Source organism: Nuphar pumila, chromosome 6, assembly GCF_984573655.1.
Source record: "Nuphar pumila chromosome 6, dmNupPumi1.hap1.1, whole genome shotgun sequence".
NCBI classification, from domain to species: domain Eukaryota; kingdom Viridiplantae; phylum Streptophyta; class Magnoliopsida; order Nymphaeales; family Nymphaeaceae; genus Nuphar; species Nuphar pumila.
The window spans coordinates 119,194,794-119,206,289 of record NC_143254.1 but is presented as its reverse complement, the minus strand read 5'-3'; the positions used below and the strand labels follow the sequence as shown (position 1 = coordinate 119,206,289).

Genomic DNA, 11,496 nt, shown 5'->3' with positions numbered 1-11,496 from the left:
TTGGAACTTTATGGACATTATAATTATTAGAGATGAGCATTAGGCCTGTATATTGCTTTCATTGTATGGTACAATGATGTGAACTTATGCAAATTGCAATTATTAGAGATGAACACTAGGCCTGTATATATAGGGTTGGGCCTGTAATTCATAGTGCTGGTCCTAGAGGGCAATTGTTCCTGTAATAGGCAAGTGGCTCCCATATGGCCCACTATGACTACATAGAGATAATAGTAGATGCCTTTTCTCATCCTAATGATTTGTTGGTTTGGAGTTAATGTTTAACTGAACATGTTTGACTGTGCTGGAATGTGTGTGTTCTAGAATCTGGAGTCTAGACTCTAGACAAGCAGATGTCGATATGAAAAACTGTTGAGAGTTAAGCTTAGAGACACAAGTTTAAAACAGCAAGATAACAGATTGAAAATTTTCATTTTTCTCGTGTTTTTATTGGTAACAATACAACAACAAAACAACAACAACTACGCCTTCATCCTAAAATAATTGGGGTCGGCGATATGAACCAAAAAAGAAAATCATTCTGGGTCTTCCACATGAATCCTTCTCCTCCAATCATTTCTATCCAATGCCATATCCTCGATAAGGTTCAAAGCATTCATATCCTTTTCTATCATCTCCATCCAAGTCTTCTTAGGCCTACCCGGACCTCTTTTAACTAATATATTTTTTCATTTCTCCATCCTTCTAACTGGAGCATCATTAGGCCTTCGCCGAATATGTCCAAACCACCGTAAACGATTTTCTTTCAATGGATGCAACACCTACCTTCTTACGTATCTCCTTGTTTTGAATATTCTCTTTTATTGTATTTTCACACATCCATCTAAGCATACACATCTCAGCTACAAACATTTTTTGAATATGATGCCCCTTGGCAGCTCAACATTCTGTACCATATAGTAAAGCGGGCCTAATTGTCGTCCTATAAAACTTTCCCTTCAACCACAATGTCATTCTACGATCGCACAACACTCCAGTTGCACTTTTCTATTTCATCCACCCAACCTTTATCCTATGATTTACATCTCCATCAATTTCTTCATACTTTTGAATGATAGATCCCAAATATTTGAAACAGTCATCCACCGATATTTCTTACTCACCAAGCTTCACTACACTTCCATCACTATTTTGTTGCTTACTAAACCGACATTCCATATATTCTGTCTTACTCTTACTCAACTTAAAACCTTTTGCTTCCAATGTCTGTCTTTATAATTCTAACTTAGCATTAACCCCAACTCTAGACTCATCAATCAAAACAATATTATCAGCAAACAACATACACTATGCTACATTTTCTTGAATTGATCTCGTAAGTTCATCCATCACTATAGCAAATAGGAAAGGGCTTAATGCAGATCCTTGATGTAACCCAACCGTTATAGGAAAATTGGTTGTCACTCCTCCACAATTGCGGACATTGGTTACTACTCTTTCGTACATATCTTTAATTATACTAATGTACTTGAGAGAAACACCTTTCTTCATCATTGTCCACCAGAGAACATCCCTAAGTACTATATCGTATGTCTTCTCCAAATCAATAAAAACCATATGCAAATCTTTGTTCATCTCTCTATATCTCTCAATAAGTTGTCTAAGAAGATGTATAGCTTTCATAGTTGATCTTCCAGGCATAAAACCAAATTGATTCTCCGATATTATGACAACTTTCCTCAACCTATACTCAGTCACCCTCTCCTAAAGTTTCATAGTATGACTCATGAGTTTTATACCACGATAATTTGTGCAATCTTGTATATCACCCTTATTCTTATATAGAGACACCAAAGTACTCTTCCTCCACTCATTAGGCATCTTATTTGTTTGCCAAATCTTGTTAAAAATATTTGTCAACTATTCTAAACCTTTCTCTCCCAAGCATTTCCAAGCCTCGATAGGTATACCATCTAGGCCAACTGCCCTTCTTGATTTCATTTTCTTCAAAGCCTGTGTAATTTCTTTTCTTTTGAATCCTGCTTATGAAGTCATGATTCATCTCATGAAAATGAATGGATAAGTCTCCAAGATATTGAGCATGACTTCCATTAAATAACTTATCAAAATAGTCTTTCCATCTCGCCTTAATCTTCTCATCTTTGACTAAAACCTTTTGTGTTTCATCTTTGAGACATCTAACCATACCCAGATCCCTCGATTTTCTATCTCTCTTCTTTGCAAGCCTATAAATATCCTTCTCGCTCTCTTTGGTATCAAACTTCTCATAAACCTCCTTATATACCTTATCTCTCGCGTTTCGAACTACTTTTTTAGCTTCCTTCTTTGCTATCATATACTTCTTCAAATTTTCATTATCACGACTCTTACCTAGATTTCTATAACACTCTCTTTTAACCTTAATAGCTAATTTGACATTCTCATTCCACCATGATATATCCTTACCTAGCGGTGCACCGCCTTTTGACTCATCCAATACCTCCTTAGTCACATTTCTCATGCCACCCGCTATCTTATTCCACATTGATTCTAAATCCTCCTCGAGACACCAATCAACTTTCTTAACTACATGCTCTACAAACATTCATTGTTTAGCTTGTTTCAGTGCCCACAACTTAATTCTAGGATCTATCCTATGTCTATCTCTTTTGCAGCATTTTCTAATTCTAAGATCTAAAATTAAGACTCTATGTTGTGTAGCTACACTTTCTTCCGGTATAACCTTACAAATCGATGCAACAACCCCTATCTCTCTTTCTAAGTAGGAAAAAATCTATCTGACTCGTATTAACCTCACTTTTAAATGCTACTAGGTGAGACTCTCTCTTCCTAAACCAAGCGTTTGCTAAAATCATATCATAAGACAAACCAAAATCTAAAATCCTTTCTCCATTTTTGTTTCTTTCTCGTATACCATAGCCTCTATGGATACTCTCAAATCCATCCCTACTAATGCCTACATGTCCATTAAGGTCACCGCCGATGAAAAGCTTTTCTCCATAAGATATCCCTTGTACTACTCCATCTAAATCTTCCCAAAATTGACGCTTAATGAAATCATCTAAACCTACTTGAGGTGCATAAATGCTAATAATATTAATAATATCCGTACCTAATACTAATTTAATAAGTAAAATCCTATCACCCTTCCTATGGACTTCAACTACATTATCTATAAACTCACGACTAATAACAATCCCTACTCCATTCCTATTCATATTTATTCCTGTATATCAAATCTTATATCCCCAAGGTTCTATCACCTTTGCTTTCTCACCTACCAATTTTGTCTCTTGTAGACATAAAATATCCATCTTTCTCCTACACATAACATCTACTAACTCTACCAACTTACCACTTAAAGACCCTATATTCCAAGTGGCTAACCTAATTTTATGGTCTTAAACTATCTTCTTTACCCCCACCCGTCCAACAAATTGAGGGAACCCTTGCCTATTTGACATCACACTCGGGCGTCGGTATGACGCGTCGCTTCTGGGCGACGACCTAGCAACCCTTGCCCATTTATCATTGCCTCCGGGCCTATAGAGTACAACGCGTCGCTTAGTAGAAAACGCTCAAACGAAATTCTCATATTGGTTCATATTCATAAAGTGTAGCTAAGTTTTTATGCTGGCTGTTACTGGCCTACCGCAACTCTCCTCCTTTATTCGGGCTTGGTACCGGCAGTGTGTAACTAAACAATTATTGGTAACAATATATAAATAAAAATAAAATAATATATTTGTAAGAGAAAATAAAAATATAAAAAGTAAAAATTGCCCATTTTTAAACACTAAATATTGGAACAAAATATGACATAAATGATAATATTGTGATATTTAGAAAAGATCACAATATTTTGGCCATTTAAGATGCGATCAAAATACTGGCGTGCAGTGGCTCTTGGACACGTTGAGAGATGGAGAGATGGCATGTCTCAGGGAAGAGAGAGAGTGTAGCAGCTGTTAAGGTTGAATGGATTTAGGCAAGGTGCGATACATTTCATATATATATATATATATATATATATAGAGAGAGAGAGAGAGAGAGAGAGAGAGAGCACGTTGGACACGTTGAGAGATGGCATGTGTAGGGGAAGAGAGAGAATGTAGCAGATGTTATGGTTGAATGGATGGAGGTGAGGTGTGACACGTTTGAGAGAGAGAGTAATAGCAGATTTGAAGGTGACTCGTAGTTGGTATTTAAATAGAACTCAGAGGTTGTCGACATTCTCTTTGTACATCAGTTTTAGTTGGCACGCAGAAATGCTCGTGTTGTTGCAATGTTGGTGGCCTTGTAGCAGGTGCTTCTCATAGTGGGTATAAATGAGGCGAAGCAGCATGTGAACGACAGTGTGTTTATCACATTCAGACAGCAGAAGAAAATAGCAGATCGGAGCAGCTTCTTTGGTATGAAAAGCTGCTGTTGCTTTTACACTGCCGTCCATCATGTTGATTAGCCCAATTATGTAGCATGTCTAAGATCCATGGTTCCTGGCAGATTTTTCTCTGTTCTACAGTTTGTTGAAATTGTCATTAGATCACTGGTGGTTGCTGTTGATCTGAAACTGGTGCTTTATAATGGAGCTAATGGAAAGATGTACATGTCGACGCCACTGACTGATAAAGCTTTCAACATAACCCGTTATGGATCCAAATTTTTAATCTACACTGCAACCCTCAGCCTTCAGAATGGTCATTCTGATGGAATAGCACTGGTTTCTTGCAGTGATGACGGAAACTATGAAGTCATTGCAAACATGTTGGATGCTGGCTCATGCATCGAAGCAGGTTATATGTTCCCCCCCCCGAACAGGGCAATTAGCTACATCTCATGATCGGGGGTCCCAAAGAGCACCACGTATGTAAGCATGTGCGTCTCGTATCCCCATGTTTGTCACCATTAATTAGCGTTGGAGTTTGATGCGATTGCAAAGACTTAAGTACCCTCTCCTCCATTGGTGCAAAAAAAATGACGGTTCTTGAAAAGGAGTGGTTGTAAAGACTTAAGTGCCCCGAAGACGATTATTTAAGACCCAGTCTCTGCACTGCAGGATTATCCGAGAAAGAAATCTCCCCTGGAGGAGGCCATGAACATCAACCCTCTTACTCTCTCTCTCTCCCTTCTATTTCTGCTTCTGTGCACATCCATTAGAAGATCATACATTGCTCCATCAAGCACCGACTGACCTGCACATTGACTGTTGTGGAGCCTGATTCAAAGTTTTTACCCTTACAGGAGGAGGGTTTGGGGGCTCATCCCAGCATGGGTAGCATCATTCAACTCTCTCTCTCTCTCTCCCTTTTATTTCTGCTTCTGTGCACATCCATTAGAAGATCATAAATTGCTCCATCAAGCACCGACTGACCTGCATATTTACTGTTATGGAGCCTGATTCAAAGTTTTTACCCTTACAGGAGGAGGGTCTGGGGGCTCCTCCCAGCGTGGGTAGCATCATTCAACTTGAAGAGTTGTGGAGTCTGATTTAGAGTTTTTACCCTTACAGAAAGGGGGGTCTGAGAGCTCCTCCCAGTGTGGGTAGCATCATTCAACTTGAAGAGTTATGGAGTCTGATTCAGAGCTTTTACCCTTACAGAAGGGGGGTCTGAGGGCTCCTCCCAGCGTGTTCATGGCCTTTTGCCCTTACAGAAGGGGGGATTTACATTTCGTAGAACACCCATCACCGGAACGAGATGAACACCCGTCACCGGAACGACGGCTCCGCTGAGACCTCCTCGCTAGGGAGAGGAAGACGGCGTGGTGGAGCTTCTGCTGGCCATCCTCAGCGCGACTGCACCGACTGGGTTGCTGTCGAGGAGGAGGGCGAGAACGGTGACTCTTAGCTTGGGCAATCTTTCTTTTGATGATTGTGGTTGTAATGTATCGTTGAAGTTAAAATGGAGAATGAAATGACAATAGAAATTGCTGAAAATTTACAGAAATAAACTAGACTCAATAATGAAGACACTACTTTTTACGGATTTGGAATATGACCTCCGGTTAGGGAGATATGACTCTGACAAGTTGGTCCTAATTTGCGGAAGACACTACAAATCGCTATAGCGATTTGTGAATCGCTATAGCGATTTGCGGAAGACACTACAAATCGCTATAGCGATTTGCGAATTGCTATAGCGATTTGCATAAGACACTACAAATCGCTATAGCGATTTACGGAAGACACTACAAATCGCTATAGCGTTTCGCGATTTACGGAAGACACTACAAATACTACAAATTATTGTAGGAAAGCCCGATAATACTACAAATCATTGTTGGAAGGCCCAAAAAAAATTTGGTCCGGAGGGCGCTGCCCCCCGAGCCCCCCCGCCAGGGGCGACCCCCCCTGGACCCCCGCCCGCTGACCGCGCAGCGGGATCCGCGCCGGGGGGAGCCCCCGGACCCCCTCCTGTAAGGGCAAAAACTCTAAATCAGGCACATAAGTAGAGAGAGAAGGGAGAGAGAGTGAGAGGGTTGATGTTCATGGCCTTCTCCAGGAGGAACCCTTTACCTCCCTTGATTTCTTCTCTATAGAGAGAGAGGGTTTTACAGTGTTTTACGAAGAAGGAAGAAGAAGAAGATGACGATGGAGCAATGTAAGATCGTCTGTTGGATGTGCACAGAAGTAGAGAGAGAAGGGAGAGAGAGTGAGAGGGTTGATGTTCATGGCCTTCTCCAGGAAGAACTCTTTGTTTCCCTTGATTTCTTCTCTAGAGAGAGAAAGGGTTTTACAGTGCTTTACGGAGAAAGAAGAAGAAGACATGTTTGTCCTTTTTTTGAACAGAAAAAGAAGAAGACTTTGAAGAGTCAACATCATCCTTGACTTTCTGGATGGAGGACATGTTTGTCCTTTTTTTGAACTATTTGTTTTTCTTTTTTGAATGAAGGGCATTTTTGTCATTTTTTCAAACCATCACTTTATGAGAAGAATAGCAATAAAGGGTACTTAAGTCTTTACAACAACACCAGAGTCCGATGCAAAGTTATGTCAACATACACGGGAATACGAGCCCCATGTGCATGAATACGTGGCGCTCATTCGATCCCCCGAACACGGACGTGGGATTCAGTGAATCATCGGGGGCGAACATACACAACCCTCCCCTCATGCATGACCATGCATTATACTTGTAGAAAAATTACAAATGACTAGCTCGAATGCAAGGTTTACTCTAGGAATTGTTTTATTATTTATAAGTTTATTACATACTATTGTATATTTTTACGAAGGACATGGAGTTCTGAAAATGATCATATTCTACGGCAAAAATGATATTACAATTTTCAAAAATCTGTCAAATGTTCAAAATTGCAAATGCCTGGCTTTAAAATAGCCATTTTAATCTTCGCATTAGTGAACCTTCTATGGTTGGTGCGATTGGTCGACTATAAAAAACACTCACTTAAATGTAAATTCACATTTTTTGTGGACCTCACTAAGTTCACCTAACCAAATTTGTTAACCCTTTGTTAAACTGAAATATAGTACTAAATTTGCATATATAACATGAGATTCGTGAGATATAGTGCGAACCTCATGTTGATATATCATAATTTTTCAAATATTTCACTAAATTCACATACATTGTATGAAGTTCACATAACCATATATGTGAACTTATTTGTCGAAACATCACAAACTTACTTCGCATATATAGTACGAAGTTCACATAAAAATATGCAGATTTCAATTAATCAACTCAGGCAGATCTACAAATAAGATGTTATGTTTTTTTGGCATGCAAGTTTTCTTACATTCACATGTTTGTTGAATCATATATATAAATTTATTTTTGTTCATTTTTTTTATCTTTTGTTTCTAGAATAACCTTAACCATTTTTCCTCTAGAACTTTCATCAAGTTTTCTCTCCCTTTGTGGTAATTCTCATAAAAAATTTTTGTTGCATTCCGATGAAGTTTCATTATCCTTCACGCTAACTTTTCAAGTTAGTTATGCAAATTTAGTACTATATATGCAAGTTGGTTTTATGCCTGGAAGATCAACTATGGAAGCTATACATCTTCTTAGACAACTTATTGAAAGATATAGAGAGAGGAACAAAGATTTGCATATGGTTTTTATTGATTTGTAGAAGGCATATGATAGAGTACTTAGGGATGTTCTCTGGTGGACAATGATGAAGAAAGGTGTTTCTCTCAAGTACATTAGTATAATTAAAGATATGTATGAAGGAGTAGTAACCAATGTCCGCACTTGTGGAGGGGTGACAACCAATTTTCCTATAACAGTTGGGTTACATCAAGGATCTGCATTAAGCCCTTTCTTATTTGCTATAGTTATGGATGAGCTTACAAGATCAATTCAAGAAAATGTGTTGTGGTGTATGTTGTTTGTTGATGATATTGTTTTGATTGATGAGTCTAGAGCTGGGGTTTATGCTAACACTACAACAAAGCAATAGATTAGCGACGACCACATTCCGTCGCTAATCCATGGCTAACATGGTTAGCGACGGATTAGCGACAACGAGGCGACAGTATGCTTACATCGCGAATATTTCGACGCTAACTGGCGACAGAATTATTCCGTCGTCAGGTCCGTCGCTAATTGCGACGGAATAACGAGTGCTATATTCCGTCGCCAATCCGCCGGTACTAAACGGCGACCACGGCTTGGCGACGGATTTACTTCCGTCGCTAGATTAATATGAATAGCGACGGATGGTTCCGTCGCAAACACGAAAAAAAATTTAAAAAAAATTATTTGAAAATTAAATACCGAGAACTGTACAATTTCTATTTCCTGTAAATAAAAACTAAACCACACAAAAAAATTCATATAACAAGAATCTACAACAATTAATCGTTCCACCTTAAAATTAAGAAGTTTAATTATTTACAATTCAACAATTACAATTAGGAAAAATAAAAAAAAAACAGAACTTCTTCAACACAGTCCTCTAATCATCGCCAAGATTTTGTGCGTCTTCTTGTTCATTGTCTTTATCTGTCCCTTCAGCTCCACTACCCTGATTATCGCTAGGAGCCTACACAAGAAAAGAACAGTCAGTATTGATAAACAAAATATAATAAAATAAATTAGACACTATATGTGATTCTATCATGTGCTCATGTGTGATCTAAGGCAATAAAAAAACTCTATATGTGATTCTATCATACTCATATGTGCTCTAAGGCAGACAAAAAGTTATATATATATATATATATATATATATATATATATATATATATATATATATATATATATATATATGTGATTCTATCATGCTCATATGTGTGCTAAGGCAGTCAAAAAATTGAATATGTGATTATAGCATGTTCATATGTGTTCTAAGGCATCTAAAAAAACTCTATATGTGATTCTACCATGCTCAAATGTGCTTTACATTTGAGCATATGTCATACAATACATTCAAATAATTCACATCAAGTATTATAATGCATTCAAGTCATTCACATCAAGCATTGCAATGCATTCAAATAATTCAAATCATTGACATCAAGTATTGCACTAATTCAAATCAAACAAATGTCAAACATGTACCTGCAGCAAACACACTTCAATATCCCACTAACTACTACCATGCATAGCATGGACTCCGTACTCCAAAAATAAGAACACTTCCATATTCATACATTAAAATCATGCTCAGCATGATCTCCGAACTCCAACAAAGCAGTCCTAGATATCAACAACTAAGTGAGTGTGTGAACAATAAAGTGTTACATTCAATAAATTAAATAACATGTGATGCGCTTGCATCACTTACTCACCATGGGTATTTACCCGATTTGCATTGTTTTTGTCACTTACTTACCACGGGTGGCGGGGCACAAGCGAGTTCCGTTGAGAAATCTGCAAAAAACACTGTATTAAAATGAATATTGAAGCTAATTAGGGAAACACAAACACTTATGCAATGCAAAAAACAACTAAACTGTTGATGATATATCTAATGATGAAATGCGATGAAATAAAGTGTGCAAGTAATATACTGCAATGAATATTGAAGCTAATTAGGGAAACACAAACACTTATGCAAAGGAAGCAAAAAGACTAAACAAAGAAAAATAGAACAAAGAAAAAATAGGAAATGGATCATAAATTGTTTATCTTTGCTCAACGGACGATCTATAGAAGATCATTCTTATACAAGAGGTGACAAAACAAAAATTTCATAAACCAGTACAGAGAAATACTAAACAACCACTTGCCTAACAGATTATAAAAAAGAGAGACACACTAAGAAACCATTTGCAAAATATACAATAAACTAAACCACAACCAATTAAAAATGGGATAATGATATACTCTCTTTAGGATTTCTCTGTTCCCATTTTCTCAATCAAAATCTTTTAAAACTCATATTTTTCTATCATGCCCTTTGTTTCCCCAATCATTAAAAGAAATAAAGGGAAAGGAAAATTAAATTGAATAGAAGGAAAATAATGACAAAAATCCTTTTCTTAACACAAACATGGCACAAGATGTTACATCTTCCCATCCAACAAACATTAGCCCAAACAAATATTCCAAATAATAACACTTGAAAAACAAACTGGTAATTCGGTTAAAACCTCAAAAAGATTATAGAAAATAGGTCAGATAGTCGCTTGCATGTGCTCAAGGAACAACTTCAAGAGATAGTTTTCATACAAGAGGTGTCAGAAGAAGAAATAATCATCATGGACATAACATAAATAAATAAAAAAATATAAAAAAATAGCGGGAGATAATGTAAGAAAGATGTCACATGAAAACCATAAAACAAAATGCAAAAAATAACAGAAATGGAGGAAATCGCTCAGAACAGTTTGCTTATCTCTGCTCAAAGAACAAGCTTTGAAAGTTGTTCTCGTACAAGAGGTGTCAGAAGAAGCATTGAACATCATGGAAAAAATGAAAAAGAAGACATAATCATAAAAAGATAGTTTCGGAGGAAGCAAAAATGCAGATGAGGAATCGGAGGAGGAGGAAGAAGAAGAAGAAGAAGAAGAAGAAAATGCAGATGCAAATGATTACCTGCGCGTCGCCGGGCGGTGGCGGGAGGCTGACGGGGAGCGGCAGCTGGCGAGCGGTGGACGGCTGGCGAGCGGCGGCTGGCGAGCTGCGGCGGCCGGGCGGTGGCGAGAGCCGACGGGCGGCGGGAGGGAGAGGGCGGCGGGCGGGAGCAAGACAGCGAAACATGAAAAAGAGAAAGAGGGATGGGATTAGAGATTTACGCGACATTTAGCGACGGCTTAGCGACGGAATAATTCCGTCGCTAAGCCGTCGTAAATCAAAATACCAAAAAAGCGACGAAATATATTCTGTCGCTACGCCATCGCTAATTAGCGACGGATTAGCGACGACAGAGTTCCCTCTCTAAATCCATCGCTAAAATGGTGTTCTTGTAATAAGAATTAGCGACAAAAAATTGCAGTCGCTAATCCGTCGCTAAGTAGCGACAGATTAGCGATAAAAGTTGTTTCCTCGCTAATCCGTCGTGAATTAGCGACAGATTGTATCTCTAGCTAATCTGTCGCTA

At 38.2% G+C, this 11,496-nt stretch overlaps 2 non-coding genes across 2 annotated transcripts; both read right to left on the bottom strand.

Moving 5' to 3' along the window:
• Positions 1–10,569: 10,569 nt before the first annotated feature.
• Positions 10,570–10,660, bottom strand: LOC149835914 (small nucleolar RNA snoR1). Its single transcript, XR_016432901.1, has one exon. It is a non-coding gene; the product is annotated as a small nucleolar RNA snoR1 (small nucleolar RNA).
• Positions 10,661–10,770: 110 nt separating this feature from the next.
• On the bottom strand, positions 10,771–10,865 carry LOC149835913 (small nucleolar RNA snoR1). Its single transcript, XR_016432902.1, has one exon. It is a non-coding gene; the product is annotated as a small nucleolar RNA snoR1 (small nucleolar RNA).
• Positions 10,866–11,496: the final 631 nt, after the last annotated feature.